The sequence below is a fragment of the Chlorocebus sabaeus genome, chromosome 20 (genome assembly GCF_047675955.1).
Source record: "Chlorocebus sabaeus isolate Y175 chromosome 20, mChlSab1.0.hap1, whole genome shotgun sequence".
In the NCBI taxonomy this organism is placed as follows: Eukaryota; Metazoa; Chordata; class Mammalia; order Primates; family Cercopithecidae; genus Chlorocebus; species Chlorocebus sabaeus.
The window spans coordinates 19,066,846-19,080,892 of record NC_132923.1 but is presented as its reverse complement, the minus strand read 5'-3'; the positions used below and the strand labels follow the sequence as shown (position 1 = coordinate 19,080,892).

The window sequence follows — 14,047 nt, the reverse complement described above, 5'->3', positions numbered from 1 at the left end:
TTGCAGGAGAGAGGATAACTGTGGGACCCACGTCCATAGGTCGGTGGTAGGCGTGGCCTCGCCAGTGCGTTTGGACAATTCCCTCATTGTAACAGGAGGGAAGCTGAGCACTGGGAAGAGAAGCAGGTAGTACGAGGGGCAGCACAGGGGAGTTCTCTTCTGATTGCTTCTATTTTCTCAACAAAATAGGAAGTAAGATTATTACAAGTGGGAATGGGGGAGAAGATGTCGACATTTAAGGGGAAAAAACTTGAGAAAAAGGGTAAGAAATAGTTTTATAGGAAAGTGGCAGTCCGAAGGACTAGGGAAACTGTTTTATTTTCTGTCAGACTGGACTAATAATGTTACCCGTGGACTCTCTACCAACCCCCCACTGAGGACAACTTGAAAAGCCAAATAAATCTTATAATGAGGCCAAGTGCAGTGGCTCACGCCTGTAATTCCAGCACTTTGGGAGGCCAAGGTAAGCGGATCACCTGAGGTCAGGAGTTCAAGACCAGCCTGGCCAACATGACAAAACCCTATTTCTACTAAAAATACAAAAATTAGCAGGGCGTGGTGACACGTGCCTATAATCCCAACTATTCCGGAGGGTAAGGCAGGAGAATTGCTTGAACCTGGGAGGCAGAGGTTGCACTGGGCCAAGATTGCACCACTGCAGTCTAGCCTGGGCAACAAGAGCGAAACTCCATCTCAAAAAAAAAAAAAAAAAGAAAAGAAATCTCTTTTAAAAAGCACTGAAGAACTAAAAGCCTAGTGAAGGATGACCAGACCAAAATCTAGGAGGAATGAACCCAAAGAAGTAAACTGCCCAGCATTCCAGGCTACCTTGACCTGGAGGCATTTGTTAATCAGGAAGAAACATCCAGGACACTGAGTTCCTCAACTCTGCCCGGAGGGGAGCGACGAAATCAGCCACCCATCTGCACTCCCAGTCCTTTTAGGCTCGCCTTCAATTCATAAGTCTACGGGATGCTCTAGGAAGAGGAAAAAGGCAGAGCCTCTGCCTTATAATCTGCTGGGTTGGAGGAAGGGGGAAGCCAGGCAGTTGTCCCTGGAGATTGGATTGTGTGTTTTATCTTATCTGCCTTAGGAAGCAGAAAGCAGTATGGCAAAAGGAGAGGACCCCAGATGAGGATATGGTAGCTCACACCTGGAATGCAGCACTTCAGGAGGCTGTGGTGGGAGGACTGCTTGAGGCCAGGAGTTTGAGACCAGCCTGGACAACATAGTGAGACCCTGACTCTACAAAAAATAATAAATTAGCCGAGCCTGATGGCTCACACCTGTAGTCCTAGCTACTCCAAAGGCTGAGGCAGGAGAATTGCTTGAGTTATAATTGCAGCTGCAGTGAGCTAGGATCATGCCTCTGCACTCCAGCCTAGGCAACAGACTGAGACCTTGTCTCTAAAAATGAAGAAGATAGACTCAGAATGGAAGCAGCAGTAGGGTCATCCAGGGATTCTTCATGCAGGCGTCCAACCACAGCATGGTTCTGCTAACCTCTTGGAGCAGGGAGCTACAGACAGCAGCGGCCCCCAGCTGGCACCCCAAGATCTTGTATCTGATACTGCACTTCAGAGGTTCTCTGTCCTCACGGGGAGGTATCAGTGTAGCCCCTCCATATTGTTCTAGCCTCATCACCCACCACTTCCTGCTTCCCAGCTTATACTGTTCCAGCACCAAAATGGATGGGTGGCTCAATTGGCTGATGGGGAAGAGAAATAGACTGGGCCACGGGAGCCAGAAGGACAAAGAATGTACACATGTGGGGTGTACATGCAGATGGAGGAGGGGGAGGATGTGAAGCTGGCATTGTTTGTAAGAGTGCAAGGGTCTGTGGGTACATGTGTCACTGTGTGACCAGTGGGAGGGGTTACATATCATAGGGTTACTGCTGTGGGTGGCCCCCAACCCTGTCTGCTGGAGTCCCACCCCACTTGACTATGCAGCTAGGCTTATCTAATGGAGACCAGCAGAAAGCCCTACACTCCTGGGCTTAGCAAAGTCACTTCAAGCGAGAAAGAGCAAGGCCAAAGGTAGCCAGCTGAGCCCTGTAGGGCCAAAGCAACACCCACCTCCTATTCCCAGTCAAGGCAGGCAGCATCACTGAGGAGACAGCCTGCAGAGGCTTTGGACTGTCTGCCAGTGTTCTTCAATGCAAGGAGCAAAAACCAACGCTGGCTACTTACATAAAAGGTGTTTATGGAAGGAAGGATATATGGAGCTCAGATAGTCTGCAGAGAGTCAGAGGCCTAGGCTTGGAGAATAGGCAGACAGCAGGGGTTTTAGAGACCAGGCCACAGTAACCCCTGGACAGGGGCCACTGCCGGACAGCCCCATTGCTGGACCACCCCAGACCTATTCTTAGCGTCCCCTTGCTTTACAGCCTCATGCGAGCTTTGAGTTTAGGTGTTTAGGTGAACTGTGTCTGTTGCATATTCTGTTGCATATTCACTGTATGATCTTGGGCCACAACTATAACATCTCTTTCTGAGCCTCCATTTTTTCATCTGAAAAATGGGATAGTGATACACCTATTACAGAGTAGTTGTGAAGATTTAAATAGATTGTCCCACGTGGCATCACTAGGCCCGACTAGCTGAGGCTCAGACCATCCTTCCTTCTGGAACAGCTTGTCCTGTTGGACCGGAGTCTGGGGCAGAGGAGTCCCGGACTTCACTCACAGTCACCCCTTGGCTCCAGCCTTACTCAACACCTTCCAGTCTACTATGACGTTTGTAAGTGGGGGGGTAGTTGCCGCATGTCCTGTGAAGACTGTAAATCTCTCTACACCTCAGGCTCCTTTCATTCAGCTTAGCAATAACACCCTTATATGTCAAGCCCTTCTAAAATGCCAGGCACTCTGCTAATCGCACTGCAAACATCATCTCCTGTATTCCTCATAACAAACTGAGGGAGGTAGTAGCATCACTCGCATTTTCAGGCGAGGAAACTGAGCCTCAGAGAGGCTAAGGGGCTTCCCCATGGTTTTTTGAAACAAAAGCTTGCACTCCTAACCACTAGGTAGTACCACCTCTAACAATGGCTGGTTGAGTCCGCCTGCGGGCCCAGCCCTCACCACTTCAGCTTAGAATACAAAACCAACCATCCCTGAGAGCCAGTGCCCACTGGAAATGTTACAGGATCCTTCACTCCCCTTCAGAGCTGGGCTGGGGGGCGGCCTCTTCTTCCACAGCTTGGTCCAAGGTTGTTGCCTGGGCTGTAAGTTTCGCTGGAGCTCTGGGATGCCCCACAAGGGTCTGCAGCTGACCAGGAGCTCGGAAGCCTGACCAGGCCACCCTCCTGGCTCACAGAAAGCAGCACCAGAGGAGGAGGAAGTCATGACCTTGAGGTTACCCTCTGCCTTGGTTAGGGGCCACGGTGGACTGAAGCTTCCAGGAGCTGTGCAGGACCAGCTCTTGTCGGCACTGTCCACAGTGCAGTCCCTGAAGACGTCAGGACTGAGAAGAAAACTGGAGACTGCTGGATGCCTCCCAAAGGCATGTCAGGGCTATTCTCCTGAAAGGGCACCCGTGTGACGCAATCTGCAGTTCCCTCTGGGCATTCAGGGCCTCAGCCCTCTTCAGACCAATACTGGGAAACGGCAACCTGTTTGTGGAGAAAAGAAGGAAGCAGCTCACACTTGGCTCCAGTAGAAATGGCACATTTCATTTTGCCCCTTTGATGAAATGTTTCCAAGAAACACAAAGTGAAACATGCTGAGGGTTTGGTATTTTTCCACTTGACAAACATCTGTGATTTCAAGGGCACATAGTGCTGCTCCTCACATACTTTATTCCTTTCCTTCTTTCTTCACCCACATTCACTATCAGCTTAGCTCAGGAAGAGAGCATGGAAGATCACCTGTGCATACTCAGCTCGAAGTATGTTTCCGGTGTTGTGGGGAGGCCCAAGGGAGACGGCTTGGAGAGGTGCAGCAGCCTCATTCACTCAGAGCCCATGGCTTGTTGTTCACCGGCCAGCAAAGTTTCTTGAAAAGAACAGGGAGCAGAATACTCCTTGGCCTCTCCAGGAGCCAGTGGAAGCCAGAAGAGACCTTGGTTAATATGGTTCCTGATTTCCTGGCAACACTAGGAGAGCAAAGGCTGCAGAGGGCACAACCACAGCCACTCAGCACACCTCAGCCACGCAATGATGCTTCCCAGAGCTTTCACTTTCTTGGACTTAAGAACTGCAAAACTCCTCCTAAAGGAAACTAGAAGTTTTTGATCATCTAGTTTGAGGGGGACCTAGAGATCATTTCTGCGGGTACTTTGCAAATTCAAAAACTGCAAAGGGGGGAGGGGCTTTTTAAAAAGTCGTGCAACATTTGTTTATTTACGAATCACATTGGTAATCATTAGTGCTGAGTTACTGTAGGATTTACAATGATTCATTATATTTAGTCCCTACTGTACAGGAACTATCAATATATTGTCATTTCTACTTTGTTCTCAGGCTGCTTTGAAGCAGGAAAATCATCTGCAAAGAGCTTCATTCCATTTAGTCTTTTTGTCAATAATTTTAAAATCTGGTTTTTGTTGGTGAAAGTGACTCATTTAACAATTAAGCTAAAGACATTTTTGGCTGGAGTGAGTGTAGCCATTATGGGTTTAATTCAATTTGACAAGCATTGATTGAGCATCTATTCTATGGCAAGGACTAGGTTAGGCACCAGAGGTGCAGAGGTGACTGAAAGATGGCACCTCTTCTCAAGAATATCACAGCAGTCTAAACATACCCAAGCTGCAAGGTGGACTCTGTGCTATAGAACAGGCCTAATGTGCTGTGGGAAGAGAGAGTTGGGAATTAGGAAAGCTTCATGAAGAAGGTGGCATCAGAGAGTTAAATCACTGCCTGCAACCCCTTCTATCTATGAGTCCTTTCTTTTTCTCTTCCAAATCTAGTCTGTTTATTAATTCATGTAATCACGTAATTCAGACATTCGCCAAATAGTCATTAAGCCCATGATGTCCCAGGCACAGTTCTAGACATGGGAGACACACTGGTGAGTAAGACAATTTGCGTACTTTTAGTAGGGCAAGGATGGATGATGATACTTACAAATGAATAAACAAATAGAATGTCAATTGTAATGGGTATTGTAAATAAAAGTAAAATAATGGGAGGGGTACAAAGAGTGAGTGCAGATGGGGAAGGCATGTGTGTCCTGTATTAAATATAGTGTTAAGGAAAGCCTGTCTAAAATGGAGATATTTGTGCAGACACCTGAATGGAGGGACAGAGGGAGCCACGGGAGCTCTGGGCTGACAGTATTCTCGGCAGAGGGAAGGAGTGGCAAGCACAAAGGCCCTGAGGCAAAAATACATGTGATGGGCCAGGATGGCAGAAGGATGGCGATGAGCAGAAGGATGGGGAGAGCTAGGCTGGAAAGACAAGCAGGGGCCAGATCATGAAGTCCAAGGTAAGGAGTATGGATTATTTTTTCTAAGGGTGGTAGGAAGCTACTGGAAGCTTTGAAGGGAGACATATGATCTGATTTGCATTTTTGAAGATTATTATGGCTTTGGGGTTTAGAATAAACTTTAAGAGATCAAGAAGGGAAGCAAAGAGAGCTTGAGAAATATTTCCCATTTGAGAAATGAAAAACACAGTTGACATTTCTGATACAGGGAAAATAAAGGAGTAAATTTGGGGAAGGAGGACTTCATGGACTCAATTTTGGTCATAAGTGTAAAATGCTGATGAGCTATCTGAGCGGGGGTTTTGAATAGGCAGTGAGATATTTGAGTCTGAAGTTCAGGAAGTAGTCAAGAATGCCCATTGCCACCTAGAAGGCAAATTAGATAAGGACTAACAATAGTTCTTTAAGATTCAATGCCCAGGAAGTTATTAGAACCTTTTTTTTTTTTTTTTTTTTTTGCCATAGTAACATTCATAGAATGACAGAAGAGGTAAAAGCCACATTGCAGGGGTGAAGATAGTGAGTATAGATTATTCTTTCAAAAGAATCATATTTCAGCTTTGTTAATTCTATTTTTCTTTGCTTTCTACTTCATTAATTTCTACTGTTTATTATTTTCCTCCTTCTATTGTCTTTAAGGTTTCTCTTCATTTTCTTAAGGTAGAGACTTACCCGATTAATTTATTCTTTCCTAATACAAGTATTTAAGGCTTGTAAAAATTTGTTTGAAAGGTTTCTTTCAGGTATTTGCTTCTAATGTTGAATTTGTTTCAAATATTTGGAAAAAAGGTCATATATTACAATGCTACTTTCAATAAACTTTGACATGTAGTGATTTCACTATCACTTACATCTAAGTATTTTTAAATTTTCGTGATGAATTCATCTTTGACCCTGCCTCCTGTCTTTATTTCAAAAAAGGACGCAATTGCAAAGATGAGTTTACTGCAGAAAACCAGCAAAAATGACAGATTTGAATAACAAACAAATGGAAATTCTAGGAATGAAAAATATAACCACCAAAATGAAAAACACAGTCAATAGATTAAACAAAAGATTAGACACATTGAAAGAGAATGTATCCAGAGTGCAGGAAATAAATATAAGAATAAAGAAAAATGAAGAAGTTAAGAGCAAAGTTACTAAAAAATCAGATTTAAAATATTCTAAACAATACTCTGAGTTCAGGGCAGGAGCACTGGAGCTAAATCTTAGGAGAGGAATGAAGTTCTAGATTGACTGCAAGACTTTATGATAAACACGTACAGTCGACTTTGCAGTAACCACTAAAAGAATAGAAACAGCATAGAAACATTCCAAATCTGTAGAGAGAGAACACAATGAAGTAAAGGAAATAGCTTGGTAATTTTTATAAAAGGCAAGAATGAGGAAGGACAGGAATGATCAGGCTATGGTGAAACAGTGATGTACTATTTATGTGAGGCATAACTAAATGATAAGAACATGGAAAAGTTAAGTGTCCCATCCCACACACTTTGAGGGGTTCAACATAAAAGAGACATGATCAGACTTGTGCTTTAGGAAGGTGAGACTGACTGCAGCCATCTGTAACGTGAGATGTGTGCTATAGGAGGACAAGATGGAGGCCTGGGCTTCGGAAGCTTTGAGCTAGCTTGGTCCTGCACTAAGGCTGTGGCAGTGACAGTGGGGATAGGCTGGGTGGGCTGGAGAGATGAAAAGGCCATTTCAATTATGCTGAGATAAAGTTAAAATGACAGCCACAGGCCTCTGGTCTCAAACAGGGAAATCAAAACCTGGCCTGCATTGTGAGCCCAAAATCAAGGGTTTGGGAATTTGGTAAGTCTGACCTTTGTTCACTTCCAAGCGATGTCATCAGTTCACGGGGCCTCTGAGCCTCCTAATCCTGCCATTGAGGCAGGTGGCTGTCAAGTCATCACATTGAAAAACCTGCCTTTGGAGCTCTGCTCCTTCAGAAAGTAGAGAGAAACTCACACGATATCTGAAAACTACCAACCCTCATGTTATTCCAATAAAAATAATCTCTTCCACTTAAATAAAGCTTGCTTGGTTCAGATGTCTGCTCTCACAAGTTCTTCACACCTTGCCATGTGAGGAGATGCTATTATTTTATTACGCTGTGCAGATATTGTTCACATTTCTTTTTACTGAGAGGAGGCGGAGATCCAGAGAGTTGATATGGCTTGCTGAAGCTCACCCAGTGTCAGTGGCAGAGCTGAGAGTGGAAACCAGCTTGTCTGGTGTGGGCCCAGGCTCTCTGTGCTGTCAGGTTTGAACTCATTTTGGTAATAGGAAGGAGTCCGGAGAATAGAAACTGGCCAACTCCAGCCTATATTTTCATCCTCTGCCACCCACTAGTCTTCCTCCTTCTTTATGTAAAGAGTGTTTTTTCCCCCAACAAATAAGAAAATGTTGGGGTAAATATAAAACCCTGAATTTAGATTTTAACAGTAGGTTTCTCCAGTTTAAACTGGAGGAGGCAGTTCCTGAGAAAATGAACAATATCCAAATAATAGTAGTTCCTAAAAGAGAAAATAGAGGCAAAAAAGAAATTAAAAAAAAAAAAAATTCCCAGAACTAAGAAAAACATGACTTTACAAATTTACTCTCCAGTACCTATCACAGAAAAAAAAAATAGGCTACATATCTGAAACTGTGGCATTTCTGAACACTATGAACAAAAATTTTGGAATGCTTCTAGAGAGAGTGGGGGGATAAAAAGGTCATATAAAAATGATCAAGAATCAGAATGAATTTGGATTTCTCAAAAGTAACCCTGGAAGCAAGAACATGTGGACCATTGCTTTCAATATTCCATGAGAAAATGATGTTCAACCTAGAATTTGTATTCAACCAAATTATCAAGCGTGTAAGGAACATAAAGACATTTTCAAGGCCAGCATAGTGGCTCATGCCTGTAATCCTAGTACTTTGGGAGGCCGAGGAGGCTGGATCACCTGAGGTCAGGAATTCGAGACCAGCCTGACCAATATGGTGAAACCCCCTCTTTACTAAAAATACAAAAATTAGACAGGAGTGGTGGTGCATGCCTGTAGTCCCAGCAACTGGAGAGGCTGAGGCGAGAGGATCACCTGAGCTGGGGAGGTCATGGCTGCAGTGAGCTGTGATCAGGCCACTATACTCCAGCCTGGGAGCCAGAGCAAGATCCTATGTATGTATGTATGTATGTATATATGTATGTATGTATGTATGTATGTATCTATCTATCTATCTATCTATCTATCTATCTATCTATCTATCAATAAAAGACACTTTAAGACAAAAAAAGGTCTTAAAAGATTTACCACCTAATGAGAGATGGCTACACTAGAATCAGTATTTAGCGGAAGCCATAAGTCACCATTGAATGAATGGATGAAATGGAATGAAACCCTGAGACACATGAGTCAACTAGAAAATTTATTTCTAAGGCTTGCTTACTAATATAATTTTATTATTAAGTTTAAGAGGTCGGTTTTTAAAATTTGTCATTAGAATTCACTAATACCATCCTGGCTAACACGGTGAAACCCCGTCTCTACTAAAAACACACACACAAAAAAAAAAACTAGCCGGGCGAGGTGGCGGGCGCCTGTAGTCCCCGCTACTCGGGAGGCTGAGGCAGGAGAATGGCGTAAACCCGGGAGGCGGAGCTTGCAGTGAGCTGAGATCCGGCCACTGCACTCCAGCCCGGGCGACAGAGCAAGACTCCGTCTCAAAAAAAAAAAAAAAAAAAAAAGAATTCACTAATAATAATTTGTCATCACTTCAATCGGCTGGATTACTCCTGTGTCATTACATTTGTCATACAAATAGAAACTTTGAACTGAGGTTGGTGAGGACACAAGCTGTTTTTTAGTATCTTCTTGCCAGCACACTAGTGGTGATGTTGCTCCCAAATAATTAATCTTTTCTTTTCTCCATAGTAACTAAGGTAATGTTTATTTCCCTTTCAACACCTACTTGAAGATTTGATTGCTAGTAAAGATGCCATTTGAAGCACGTTGAAGTTTTGTGCTATCTGAATATTTCAGAAGGAAATTTCAGATTTTTGCCCTCACATACATTGTGTATTTCTTTAATCCTTGGATAAACAAGGGTGTAAATAAAGTAATGTAACTAGATTTCAGAATAACAAAATCTATGAATTTCCGTCTGTATTTAAGATTTCATTGCGTCCATATCAGTGTCAGCATCTTAAGTAGAATGAAAGGTGGGTCTTTCAACAAGTATAATTCAAGAAAAAGTTATCCTCTCAAGATCCATCATTTTGATTACTTCTCCAGCAGAGTCCAGCATATGAATTGATTTCTCTCCAGTTAACCTCTGGGTATTAGCAAATCCTGCTAACAAGTTATCATTATTATTATTACCTGAAGCATACAATATTAAGGTATTTTCAAAACTCAAGCTATTCTTTAGTATGTGATGGCTGCATTTCCATCTTGTTTTAACATCTCATATAAGTAAATAACAAAACAATTTCAAAACCATGCAATTTCTCTTTAAAGAAGAATGATGAGAATGGCTCGCTATCTTCATGCTTTGCCCTGTAATTCAGTTAAAAATAAACTATTATAATTACATTTTAAATACACAACTTAAAGAGGCGTACAAAATGTTTTGCTTGTGATTCCTAAATCACTCATTACCTTCACCACATTTTTCCCATGGTCAGTCTATAGATCTGTTTTCTGCTCTATGAATATGTCTGTCAGTTTCACCATTCTCTTGGTGAAACTGCCTTACCCTGATCCCCCACCTCATTTCTTTGCAAGCATTCATCATTAATCCATTGTATTCTCAGTCTGTAACCCAGGCTGGAGTGCATTGACTCGATCTCAACTCACTACAACCCGCGCCTCCCATGTTCAAGCGATTCTCCTGCCTCAGCCTCCTGAGTAGCCGGTAGCTGGGACTACAGGCACATGCCATCACACCCAGCAAATTTTTGTATTTGTAGTAGAGACAAGGTTTCACCGTGTTGACTAGGCTGGTCTCAAACTCCTGACCTTAAGGGATCCACCCGCCTTGGCCTCCCGAAGTGCTGGAATGACAGGCATGAGCCGCCTCTCCCGGTAGTGGCAATCTTTAAGAACAAAGTCTTTCTGCACATCCAAATGACTAATGTTCAGGATACAGAAGTAGCATATTAAATAACATTATTAAAGTTTATATTTCTGGGAATGCTTTTTGCAGACCAACCCCACCACCAAAAGAAAGAAAAAAGTTGTAATAGCAAGACAAAAGACAAAAATAAATCTCTTTGAAGACATTACATAGCTATTAATAGATACAGAGTCAGTTAGAGTTAGGTGGCCAGACTTGAGTGGCGAGAATATCAGAGCAAAGAAATACATTTTGAGATAAACCCAGAAGTCTGCAGGGCTTTTTCCTTGAGGCTTTTGCCAATTTAAAAGCAAAGCAAAGAAATACATTTTGAAATAAACCCAGAATCCTGCAGGGCTTTTTCCTTGAGGCATTTGCCAATTTAAAAGCAAGCACAGGGCTGAGAAGCTAGGAAGCTGGGCCACAACAGACACACTTAAATGAGGCTAGAAAGCTGAGCAGAGCTTTCAGCAGTCTAACAAGCCTAAGAAACAAAAATTAGAGTTCAGGGTTCAGCAAGAAAAGGTCCCAGTAAACACTATAGACCTCTCATTAGGACACCCAGAAGCTATACTCTAAGAGGTAAGGTAAACCAGAAATAAATGGTGTTCACAAAAGACTAAAACCTAGTCCTGAACCAGTGTAATCCCAATGTGATTAATAGGGGTTAATATGATCTGCTCCGTCTCTACCTCCCTACCAGAGCGTTATACAGCAGAAAAGAGAATTCATCACCAGGAAGACAGACTAACTGAGAATATCCATCCTGAAGCTCAGGGTGAAGGGAAAAAAAGAGATGGAAAGTACAGAAAAGACCATGAGGCATATGTGATACAGTGATGAGGTCTAATATGTAACAATATGTAATAGTCTCAGAAAAACAAAAAGAGAATGGAGCAGAAGCAATATTTTAAGAACTACTAAACAAGACTTTTCTAAAACTGTGAAAAAAAATTCAGTCAACAGATTCAGAAGTTCTATGAGGCTGGGCATGGTGGCTCACACCTGTAATCCCAGAACTTCGGGAGACCAAGTCAGGTGAATCACCTGAGGTCAGGAGTTCGAGACCAGCCTGGCCAACATGGTGAAATCCTGTCTCTACTAAAAATACAAAAATTAGCTGGACATGGTGGCACATGGCTGTAGTCCCAGCTACTCAGGAGACTGAAGCAGGAGAATCACTTAAACCCAGGAGGCGGAGGTTGCAGTGAGCCGAGATCATGGCACTGCACTCCAGCCTGGTGACAGAGCGAGATTCCGTCTCAAAAAAATAAATAAATAGAAATTAAAAATTAAAGAAAAAAATGTGGGTTTTCCTGGGCTATTATGATGGTGATGAATTTCAAGTGTTTGTGGCAGTATCGCTTCCCGCCCTTTACATTACAGCTGAACATGGCCACTTGGCAGAAGCAGCTGGCCACCTGGTGTTCGTTGGTTCTGTCCATCTGCTGCCTACACAAACAGTCCAGCGTGATGGCGGTGGATGCTCAGGAGATCCTGCTCTTCAGCACCGTCGAGCTGTGGAAGCTTCCTGTGGGATCAATCCAGGTTGTATTAGAGGAACTGAGGAAGAATGGGAACTTACGGTGGCTGGATTAGAGCAAGTCTAGCTTCCTAATCGTGTGGCAGAGGCCAGAAGAATGGGGGAAACTCATCTATCAGTGGGTCTCCAGGAGTGGCCAGAACAACTCCATACTTAGCCTGTATGAGCTGACCAACAGGGAAGACATAGAGAATAAGTTGTTCCATGGACTAAAGGAGGCCTTCTGTGGGCTCTGCAGGGCCTACAGTAGGTACATAAGGCTGAGATCATCACCATCTCACTCGGAGACCAGTGATGGCTGAGGTGTCAGGTCCATCTGTCAGAGACCTGCTTCCTTTTACTTTCTATCTCCCACCTCTCCAGGGCTTTCAGAAGGAGACAGACTCTGTGGACCCACACACTGTACCTGTGAATCCACCAGACTCAAAAGGGCTCCAGTCCTGAAGCCTGGGACCCAGGGGTGGGTTTCTCATACCCCACATGTCTGTCCTGGGATAGGGTGAGGCTGAGGCACTCCAGAGAAAAATGTGCTTCTTCAAAGCTTGCCTCCTTCCTTTCCTATCCTAGACTGCCTCTGAGCCAGGGTCTGTAAACCTAACACTTTATGTGTGTTCACATGTGGAAGTTCATACACACATGCACCTGCACATGCTTCTGTCTCCTCCATCTTCCATCCCCTTAGCTGCTGTTGCCTCCCTTGTCAGGCTGCTGCTGGATCTTTCCTAGAGAATGTGGGAAGCCTGGCTGCAGGCAGCCGTCCAAGCAATAGGAAGATAGGAGGCCCATGGGCCCGGCACTGACAGGCAGGGCCCAACATTGATTTATGTTATTAAAATCTCAACTGCCCCCACTTCAGACAATAAAAACTGAGCTATATGCTGCTTACAAGAAATTCAGTTGAAATATAATGATTAGAAATGTAAAAAGTAGTAAGAAGTAATAAGGTATGCCATGGAAATACTAATCAAAAGAAAGCAGATATAACTATATTAACATCCAGAGCATGACTAATAATAATATCTCTATTGCATAAAAGAATATAATCAGAAGTGTTTTGTAATATCTTTTTATTTAATCTGGAATTCATAGCTTGAACAAATCTCAAAAATCCATCTTTTTTTTTTTTTTTTTTTTTTGAGACAGAGTCTCACTCTGTCACCCATGCTGGAGTGCAGTGGCGCGATCTCGGCTCACTGCAACTGCCATCTACTGGGTGCAAGTAATCCTCCTGCCTCAGCCTCCTGAGTAGCTGGGATTACAGGTGCCTACCACCACACCCGGCTAATTTTTGTATTTTTTTATTAGAAACAGGGTTTCACCATATTGGTCAGGCTAGTCTCAAATTCCTGACCTCAGGTGATCCACCCGCCTCGGCCTCCCAAAGTGCTGGGATTACAGGTATGAACCACCACACCCGGCCAAAAATCCATCATCTTTAATTACTGAAAATTGATCATAGTCTGTTGCAACTCTTTGAACAAGTAAATTATTTACATTTTTATCCTCCAAAGACTCAAACCAAAAAAAAAACTTAAGAACTCTTGTGAGGTCTGTTACTTTGATATTTTATCAGCAAGAAAAATTTATGTGTTTTGTTTACCTCAGTTTTTTCTAAAATTGTGAAATGTATTATTTGTATCTTTGTTATGTCTACATTGAAGATGATTAATCACGGACGATGATGTACATGGTTTTGGAGTTTTTTCTTTTCATGAAATGTTGAGAGGACAAAGCATATCCTTAGAAGCCATGACAAATTTTTTTGAAATACTTTTGGCCTAAAGGGAAATAACAAAAAGTTAAATATAGTTATTAAAGTTTATTTTGTTAGTGTTTTGAGTGCTAGTACCTCAAATAATTCTATAATGATGTGAATTATGATATAATCTAATCTTTGTTATTCTTTCTTGTATCATTTAGTTTTTAATCAACATTTTATTCAAAAAGGATATGAAGTTCTTCCTATG

General features: G+C 42.9%; 1 pseudogene; it reads left to right on the top strand.

Annotated features, from left to right (window-relative positions):
• Positions 1–11,631: 11,631 nt before the first annotated feature.
• Positions 11,632–13,562, top strand: LOC103224124 (vacuolar protein-sorting-associated protein 25 pseudogene; annotated as a pseudogene).
• Positions 13,563–14,047: the final 485 nt, after the last annotated feature.